Genomic DNA, 10278 nt, shown 5'->3' with positions numbered 1-10278 from the left:
GATCCATCGACCCTAAACAAGCATAGGTAGGTAGGGGGCACTGCAGTGGCAGCAGCCTGTCAGCAGTGCGTTAGTTTTTTCAACTTTTTTTATTTTTTTAGTATGTTTTAAAGTATGTTTTTGATGTTTCTCGGTGTGTTTTGTGTGGGGGGTGGTGTGGGGTAAGGGGGAAACCGTTTCGGCCGCCTCCTCCACGGAGAGGCGACTTTTTCCAGGTCGCCTCCACCGTGGCCTAACAGCAAGGATCGGCACGGCCTTTCCCGGAGACGCGCCTGGGGCTTCAGCGGCGGGCGCAGCGTGGACTCTCGGCGTGGAGCAGGTGAGCCCTCGCTGGAGGGGAGCGCTCCGTTTCGCTGGCTTGGAGCAGCCAGCAGCCTGAAGCCGCGGTCTGCACAGCTCCAGCTGGCGCGGCGTCTACAGCCTGGGATCCCTCGTGGGGGACCCGGGGGAAGAAGCCATCACTGCCGGCCAGCGGCCAACTTCTACCGCGGGTCCGGCATGGACTTACCATCACCCCTGGAGGGGAGCTTCGACCACCGGCCCTGCGGTCTGCGATGCTACTGGCTGCGGTGCGGCGGGAACCTTAAATCTTCGACCGCCGGCCTGCGGCCTACACCAGCCTGAAGCCGCGGTCTCCGGTGGGGAAGAGCCGATCCTGGACTTACCTTGCCTTTGACTTTGTCCCTTACCATCTGGATGCCCGCAGCAACGGCTGCGGAGGGTGGAGGTCCCGACCACGGGGAAAAATGGAGGTCTGGCCAAGTTCTGTGCCTTCCACCACAGTGATGAATGCTGTGGTGGATGTTTGTGTTATATTTTTTATTGTGGTTGTGTGTTCTTTATTATTGTACCGCTGCTGACAACCCAAAATTCCACCGACCCTGCAATAAATTCTATCAATCAATCAAGCTTCATCAGGATGGTTGTCAATGAAGAGTGAGAACTGGTTGCCATACCATTGGTTTGATGGACTTTGGGGTACTATTGAACTGGTAGCCATACCTTTGGTTTGGTGGACTTTGGGGTACTGTGATACATTATGGCTCTATTATTCTGCTATTCATTGCTCTAATGCTATGTGAATGTTATCATGTTTGATAAAAAGGAGGGAATGAAAGAGCTCGGTGCCAAGTCTGAATGACTTTGCAAACAGCTTTTCCTATATTCTAGAAGGCTATAGAATTTGTCAGTCATGCCATATTTAGACTTGGAATCATGTAGGATCTTTGGTTTTCAGGACCTAGAAGATCCGCCAGAAGGTAAAATGCCCGCTAACTTTTTTAAACTTCTTAAAACTGTCTCCACTCCTTCACCCACCCCGTCTGTCCTCTTCTCTCCCCTTCTCTTCCCCTTCTCTCTCCCCTTCTCTCCCTCCCTCCCTCTCTAAAGGACTTACCGTGCTCTGTGGCAGCCGTTTGCCTTCCTCTTCATCGGGCAGACAGCGCACGTCCGCTGTCCCTGGCCCCCACCTTCGCGATGTGTTTGTGTGTGTGTGTGTGTGCGGTCGGTAGCAAAGATGGTCAGTAGCTGCAGCTCACGCTTCGGTCGAGGCTTTCCAGGCAAGTGACTAAAACCCCTAGCGACTCATGGAAATCTTGAGTGGGGCGCAAGGTCTCCAGAGGTTTCCGTTCATGTTTCCTAAGTGGGACAGGGGCATTACTCCAGCATTTTGTGTCTACCTTAGCTGTAAGTAGAGGTGGGACAAACTTAAATTTTTTTCCTCTGGAACATTGGAGGGTGAGGAGAGACCTGCCACAAGTATATCTATTTCTGAGAGGCATAGATTAGTCAGAATCTTTTCCTAGGGGGGAAATATCAGAGAATAGAGGGCATTAATGCTTTAATAGGAATAGGAATACTTTATTGTCACATGTGACTAGGCAGTGAGATTGTTTGCTTGCATACACAATGTATACAAATAGCAGCCACCTACAGCGCTGACAAAGTTACAAAGTATGCCGACTCCTCCTTTTGTTTCCCCAACAGTTCCCCCATGCCGGTTCCCCATTGTCCTTGGTCCCCCCAATTGAAAAGTTGAGGAAAAACAAGGTGTACAGAGTTACTTATTGGTTACAATCTGAGGAGTATGATGATGCTACTGATTATGATATGCCAATGTACCAGCTAGCAACTGATCCTCTCCATAAAGACTTGGTCTATTGCTAGAAATTGTAATTTATTTACCTATCTGTAAATGGGTGATCAAACACACTTGTACTTTACACTAGTCTTTAATGAGAACACAGGGTTAAACACACATCAGCAGTCACTGTCTCCAGTCTGCTACTGTACTGCGCAGAAGGAGAAGAAGGCGTTATTATAATTGGTAACTAAGGCGTGGTTAGTGGTATTGAGGTAGCTATATTATTGGTTGCATGCATAAACCACCTACATCCTTCCCCTTAGAAAACCAAGCATGGCACGGAACCATGGCAACAGAGTTAAACAAAATTAAACAAAATCGCCGTAACGAACAGGCGGCTTAACAACCCGACCCGAGCGCGTACGGACCATGCCTTCCCCCCCTTCACCGGAAAGAACAGAGGAATCAGCGGGAGCTGGAGACGGCGAGGCCGCAGGGGAGACCGAGAACGGTAGGGGGGACCGACATGCAGGAGGGGTTGAAACGCGGCCGGCACAGGGAGACCCACGCGGAGGAGATCGCGGCACGCGAGGGGTCTGGGGCATGCAGGGGTCAGCAACCGGGACGGCTGTCAGGGGCTGGAACAGCAGCGGCGGAGCTTATGGACCCTCGGGCGACGGTCTCGGCTCGTTCACGGCAAGCAGATGCTGACGGCTCCTGCGATAAATCGTTCCTTCAAAGTCAACCAGGTAGGAGTGGGGAGACTCGGCCACGCCAACCACTGTTGCGAGACGGGAATAGCCGCTGGCAGTCTGCAGCCGAACGACCAGTCCTGGCAACGAAGGCTTAAGAGGTTTGCACGACCTGTCGTGGGATTGCCGTTGGACGTCATGTCTTTCCTGTATGCGCTTCTGGACGGAGGCAGGCTCCAACACTTGAGGCAGCAGCTTGTGTTGAGCAATCGGGATCGGTGGCCTGGTTGTCCTGGACATCAGGCGCTGGGCAGGTGAACCCATGGTCGGGTCTTTGGAGATATTTCTGAGGTTCAGGAGGTCTAGGTAAAAATCGGAGTTTGTCAGGCGCGATTGCTCCATTAAAAGTTTTGCACTTCGGACCGCCTGCTTCGCAAGACCGTTGCTCTGTGGGTACTCCGGGCTACTGGTGAAATGGTGGAAGTTCCATTTGCTGGCGAATGCCTTGAACTCGTTGCTTGTGAACTGCCTGCCGTTGTCGGTCTGCAAACGGACCGGGGAGCCGAAAGTGGAGAAATGTCTTCGCAGCTTGCGAATAACCATCTCGGACGTGAGGGAAGTAAGAAGGTCCACCTCGAACCAGTTCGAGTATGAGTCGGCCAGGACGAGATAATGCTTGCCACGCCATTCGAAGATGTCAGCGGCCAGCGAAGTCCAGGCCATGGCAGGCGCCGGTTGCTGTAGAAGTGGCTGACGTTGCTGGTGGGGCGCAAGGTTGTTGCAGGTAGAGCAGGACGAGATGCGGTCTCGGATGTACTTGGCCATGCCAGGCCAGTAGAATTGGCACTGAGCGTGGGCAATCGTCGCATCAGCTCCAGGGTGCCCACTGTGGGCCACGTTGAAGTACTGGTCATACAGGGAGGAAGGGATCACGACCTTGTGGCCCTTAACTATGATGCCATCCTGGATCACCAGCTCGTCGCGGACCAGGAAAAAGGGTTGAGCCTCAGCCGGTGCACTGGCGCGCTTGCTTGGCCAGCCACGTTTGATCACGGAAGAAAGTCGCTGCAGAGCGGGATCCGCCGCAGTGTGCTTGGCCAGGCCCTGGAGCTGCTTAGTGGGGAGTTAATGCCGAGCACAAGTAGTGCCTCTTGTTCGTAGGGGTGGCGGTCGCAGGAAGCTCGTGGGGCGCGAGAGAGAGTGTCGGCAACGTGCATCTCCGTGCCCTTCTTGTAGACCAGTTTAAAGTCAAAGCGCTGTAGCTGCAACATCATCCGCTGCAGCCTGGCAGGAGCGACATGGATCGGCTTGTTTAAAATGGTCACCAGCGGCTGGTGGTCGGTCTCGACCGTAAAACGGCTGCCAAAAAGGAAGTCCTTAAATTTAGAGCAGGCGAACACAACCGCGAGCAGCTCTTTCTCGATCTGGGCATACCGTTGTTCGGTGTCGGTCATGGTGCGGGAGGCGTACGAGACAGGATACAACGATCCATCATCAGAGGACTGTAGGCAGGCCGCACCGAGCCAGAACCTGGAGGCGTCGCAGGTGACGGTAATCGGGCGCCGTAGGTCGAAAAACCTTAGTGTCGGGGTGCTGATCAACTTGGACTTCAGACAGTCGAACGTCTGCTGGTGTTGCGGGAACCAGGACCAAGCGGTGTCCTTTCTGGTCAGTTGCCGCAGGGACGAGCTCATCTCGCTGAGATTGGGTATAAACTTCACTAGGTAGTTCACCATACCCAGGAACCGTTGCAGACTGAGCACGTCGGTGGGGGCCGGCATCTCGGTGATTGCGGCAGCCTTCAATGGGTCGGGTTTTAGTCCTTCCGAAGTGAAGACATGCCCGACGTACGTGACTTTCGAGACCCGGAACCTGCACTTTTTAGAGTTCAGCTTCAGGTTGATTTGCCGAGCCCGATCCAGGACGCGGCGGAGGTTCATGTCGTGCTCAGCAATGTCCTTTTCATAAACCAGGATGTCATCCACGATGATGGCGCACGGCAGGCCGGAGAACAACTATTCCATCGCCATCTGGAACACCTCGCTCGTGGAATTGATGCTGAATGGCATCCGCAGAAACTTAAATCTGCCAAACGGTGTCGAGAACGTCGTCAGGTCGGAGGAGCCCTTGTCCAGTAGTATTTGCCAAGAGGAACTCTTCGCGTCGAGGACTGAGTAGAAAGTGGCCTGTCCGACTTGGGCTGCAACGTCCTCCACGGTCCTCATGGGGTAGTGGGGGCGCCTGATTGCGAGGTTTAAATCCTTTGGGTTGATGCACACCTGTATTTCATTTCTGTCCTTTTTCAGGGTGGCAACCATGGTGGAGACCCACTCGGTGGGCTCGCTGACCGCCTCCAGAACTCCCATGGCGACCATGTCGTTCAACATCGACTCAACTTTGTCTTTCATGGCGTGGGACACTCTATGCGGTGCGCGGACCAAGGCCGCCACCTTTCACAATACACAATACAATGTATTTGTCACTTGAACCTCATGGAGGCTCAAATGAAATGTTGTTTCTGCAGTCATACACACAAGAAAAAAAGACCCAAGACACAACACAATTTACACAGACATCCATCACAGCGCATCTCCTCCTCGCTGTGATGGAAGGCAAAAAAACTTATCTCACCCCTGCACTCGCCATTCCCCTCCCGATGTCAGAGTCAAAGCCCCCGGCGGGCGATGGCAATTGTCCCGCGGCCATTAACGCCGCGCGGGGTGATGCAAGGCCCTGCTCCGGGTCTTGTTGTTGGAGCCCCCGGCGGGCACTAGCAAAGTCCCGCAGCCGTTGAAGCCGCGCCGGGCGATGATGTAAGGCCCCGCTCCAGGTACTCCTCGACCCCGCGAGTCGGGCGGGTGAAGTCGCCGTTGCGGAAGCCCCGAAAAGCGGTCTCCCAGCAGGGACCCACGGGCTCCCGGTGTCACTATCCACCGGACCTGCGGTAAGCCTCCGAAGCCCCGGGGTCGGGTCGCAGCAGCGCACCACCACCGCTCCAAACTCGGCCAGCTCTACGATGGTGAATAGGTCCGCAGCTCCGCGACTGAAGCCCTAGGTCGTTCCTGCCAGAGGCCGCTCCACGTTGCAGCCCCAATGACAACGGAGACCCGACAGGGAAAAGGTCGGGTTCTCCGTGCAGGGGAAAGATTTTAAAAGTTTCCCCCCCCCCCCCCCGCCCCCCCCCCCCCCCCCCCACACACACACACATACCCCATCAAAAATAAAATAAAAACGACATTAAAACGGGACAAAAAATAACAAGAAGACAGACGGACTGCAGAGGCCGCTGCGACGTGCTTCGGGTCGATGGCAATTCTGTAGGTGATGGGCAGCTTGCCCAGCTCATCGTTAAACAGGTCAGGGTATTCCGATATCGGATTCAGCGAAATCAGCACTTTGTGGACCGTTCGGTCGAACGACACCAGTCCCAGGTCCTGGCATGCCTGGTTGCCTTACAAAGTCACACAGTCAGTGTTCAGGACATAGAACGTAAGGGCCCGCGATGTTTTCTTCAGCACGCAATTGAAGGTTGCCTTTCCCATCGGTCTCAGCACCTCGCCCCCGTAAGCATGCAGAGTGGACCGGTCTGCAGTTAGGAGCTCATTGTTTCTAATCTTCCTGAACAGGCTTGTTGACATTACGTTGACCTTGGCACCCGTGTCGAGCTTAGCATGGAAACTGCAATTGTTGACAGTAACCAGGACAGTCGGATCGGTTAATCGGCCAGGTGCGTGGAGGAGTGGGAACACACTCGCCTCCCCTTGAGAATTAATTGGATCAGAATCGTGGGCCGTGTCTACCGAGGACTGGGAACCATACAGGTTATCAATTTGCATCAGCATGTTTAAGTTAGGTCTAGAAGCCTGTGGAACTTTCCCATGGGAGCGGCAAGCTGCAGATAAATGATTTAACTTCTTACAAAAGTTGCAGGATTTGCCGTAAGCTGGGCACGGCGACTGCTTTTGATGCATGTAGTTGCAATTGGGGCACTTACTGGGGGGCACCCCGCCAGAACCGTAGCTGGCCCATGGCACAAATTTTGTGTTATCCATCCGAGGACGCGGTCTGTTAAACCCGGTCAGATTGATCGATTTCGTGTCCGACCCCCTGCGGGTCAACGACCTCAGCCATTCTGCAGGCATGCATGGCTTCGCTCAGAGTCAGATCTGGTTTCCTGAGGAGCTCCGATCTTAACCTCTGATCGAGCATCCCCGTAACTAAAATGTCCCTGGTAAGCTGGTCTGTCATTGCACCGAAACGGCACCTTTGGTCTAGGTATCGCAGGTCAGCAATGAAACATTCAACAGGTTCCTCCGGCAGCTGCTTTCTGGTGAAAAAACGCGCCCTCTCTAAAATACGGTTCGAGGGCAGGTCGCAAATCTCCCTGAACTTGCGCAGCAGGCATACCGGGTCGTCAGCGGTCTCTAGAGGTATCTGTACCTGATCATCGGGACCCAAGACCGGCGGGTCGTAGGTGAAGGTTCTTGCTCTCCTCATGGCATCGGGGCCGGCAAGGTTGAGAAGTAGAGAAGCTTTGACCGCATCAGGCTCGTTCCGATGTGCGATGTTGATGTAGTGGCTGAAGTCCAACTCGAAGGTAGCCCAGCGCTCTGCGATGTCAGAATCGAAGATGAGGGGCGCGGGCTTTCGGCACGAGGATGCCATGGTCAGTGAAGCAAAACTCAGAGAAAGAAATAAACTCAGAAAGAGAAATAAAACCCGGGAAACAGGAGACGCGAGTCTTTTCCGACTGACACCATGTAAATGGTAGATGAAACACACTTGTACTTTACACTAGTCTTTAATGAGAACACAGGGTTAAACACACATCAGCAGTCACTGTCTCCAGTCTGCTACTGTACTGCGCAGAAGGAGAAGAAGGCGTTATTATAATTGGTAACTAAGGCGTGGTTAGTGGTATTGAGGTAGCTATATTATTGGTTGCATGCATAAGCCATCTACATCCTTCCCCTTAGAAAACCAAGCATGGCACGGAACCATGGCAAGAGTTAAACAAAATTAAACAAAATCGCCGTAACGAACAGGCGGCTTAACAACCCGACCCGAGCGCGTACGGACCATGCCTTCCCCCCCTTCACCGGAAAGAACAGAGGAATCAGCGGGAGCTGGAGACGGCGAGGCCGCAGGGGAGACCGAGAACGGTAGCGGGGACCGACATGCAGGAGGAGTTGAAACGCGGCCGGCACAGGGAGACCCACGTGGAGGAGATCGTGGCACGCGAGGGGTCTGGGGCATGCAGGGGTAAGTAGAGGTGGGACAAACTTAATTTTTTTTTCTCTGGAACATTGGAGGGTGAGGAGAGACCTGCCACAAGTATATCTATTTCTGAGAGGCATAGATTAGTCAGAATCTTTTCCTAGGGGGGAAATATCAGAGAATAGGGGGCATTAATGCTTTAATAGGAATAGGAATACTATATTGTCACATGTGACTAGGCACAGTGAGATTGTTTGCTTGCATACACAATGTATACAAATAGCAGCCACCTACGGCGCTGACAAAGTTACAAAGCATGCCGGCTCCTCCTTTTGTTCCCCCAACAGTTCCCCCATGCCGGGTCCCCATTGTCCTTGGTCCCCCCAATTGAAAAGTTGAGGAAAAACAAGGTGTACAGAGTTACTTATTGGTTACAATCTGAGGAGTATGATGTTGCTACTGATTATGATATGCCAATGTACCAGCTAGCAACTGATCCTCTCCATAAAGACTTGGTCGATTGCTAGAAATTGCAATTTATTTACCTATCTAGCTATATTATTGGTTGCATGCATAAACCATCTACACTATCTGTTACGGATTTACAGCATATAATACAATAATATTAAAGTTCTGATCTTGAGAATATCACATTTTTGAATTTTCAAGGCAGTCTGGGTGTTTATTACTATTTCCGTCATAACGGTCAATTTTGTAATTAACTACATTAAGGTAATTAACTAATTATATGTTTTAATTTCAGGTCATCCAAGTAAGATGTCTTATATTTGTTTCAGAATGCCTCAATCTATAATAACTGAAAATTTCATTCAGTTCTCTTGATTTTAAGAAAGTTATGGGCTTTTGACTGTCCTCGATCACAGCTTTTGTGTTAAGTCAATGGAAAAGCAATTGGGAACAACATGCTAATTTCCGAGTATGAAAATGGCCATAACATTTTTAATACTGAAGATATGAAAGTGAATTAGGTGTCACATTAAACTTCTTTTTATGCTTTATCTGATGGGATAAATTGCAGACGATTTTTAAAATCTCAAAATTTTGTAACATTGCTAAATTCTGATAGCTATTTCCAAGACATTTTATGTGGTGACCCAGGTTGAGAAGGATACACAGATAAGAAGGTTGGCTCTGGTAAAAAAGGATAGATTGCCATAGGAGTGAGAAATAATCTGGCTTAAAGTATGGAGTTAATTTGGGTGGAGACAGGAAATAGCAATATTTGTTCTTTGATGAGTTCGGAGTATAATTCAAAAACATGTTTAGGGCTTGCAAGCTAGATATTGCAATGATCATGCGTGACCTCAATGTTCGTGTTGAGATGAGGAAACAGATCATATGGTGGATTCTGGTAGACATAAATGCTGGAGAAACTCAGCGGGTGAGGCAGTATCTATGGAGCGAAGGAATAGGCGACGCTCCATAGATGCTGCCTCACCCGCTGAGTTTCTCCAGCATTTTGTCTACCTTCGATTTTTCCAGCATCTGCAGTTCTTTCTTAACATACAGTGGATGCTGGATAGTTTCTTAGAATATGTTGTGGCCATTTTACATTTTCTCATTAATAATTATACATTGTCACCTTAGAATGAATTCCCGGGAGAAAAATGGGTTAACTTTCTATGTTCCCTCCAGAACCTGTGTCAAGCTCTTGAGTCAAAGTACTGCTCACCTGTGGACTTTGCCAGGATGTTGACCTCCTAACCCATTCCAGAATAGTTAATAAAATAATAAAATCACTCTGGGACAGGGAATATTGGTGTTTTTTTAAACATTGGCAACAATAAACAGTTGTCTATGGTGGAGCGTGGTGTTGTGTTGTGTTCAAAGCGAGAGTTCTTCTTTCATAAACACTACGTCCGAGGAAAAAACAATCTGCTGGGAATGGGACACGAGTGCTGCAAATGGCGGGTCAGCGCCGTCCGCCACGGCTGGTGTCCGCTTCCCCCGAGGTACATCTCCATCATCAAAGATCATAGACTTGATCTCCGTCGCCCGCATCTGCGGTCCGGCCGCTTCCCACTGTCATAATTGAGGTCCCACTGTCATAATTGAGGTCCCACTGTCATAATTTCTTCTTGGAAGCGAATTAAAACAAAACTGTTTAACATCGCGCCGGCACGGGTTTGAATTCAAATGTTGCCGTGACGACGGACCGCCAACCGCCGCCCCGAGGCGGACGATGGACAGCTGCCTGAGCCAATCGGAGCGCGCGCTGGCTGCAGGAGGCGCCCGCGAGGCAAGGCCCTGACCAAAGATTATAGA

The sequence above is a fragment of the Amblyraja radiata genome, chromosome 13 (genome assembly GCF_010909765.2).
Source record: "Amblyraja radiata isolate CabotCenter1 chromosome 13, sAmbRad1.1.pri, whole genome shotgun sequence".
NCBI classification, from domain to species: domain Eukaryota; kingdom Metazoa; phylum Chordata; class Chondrichthyes; order Rajiformes; family Rajidae; genus Amblyraja; species Amblyraja radiata.
The sequence above is the reverse complement of the archived record's forward strand: the minus strand, read 5'-3'. Positions refer to the sequence as shown.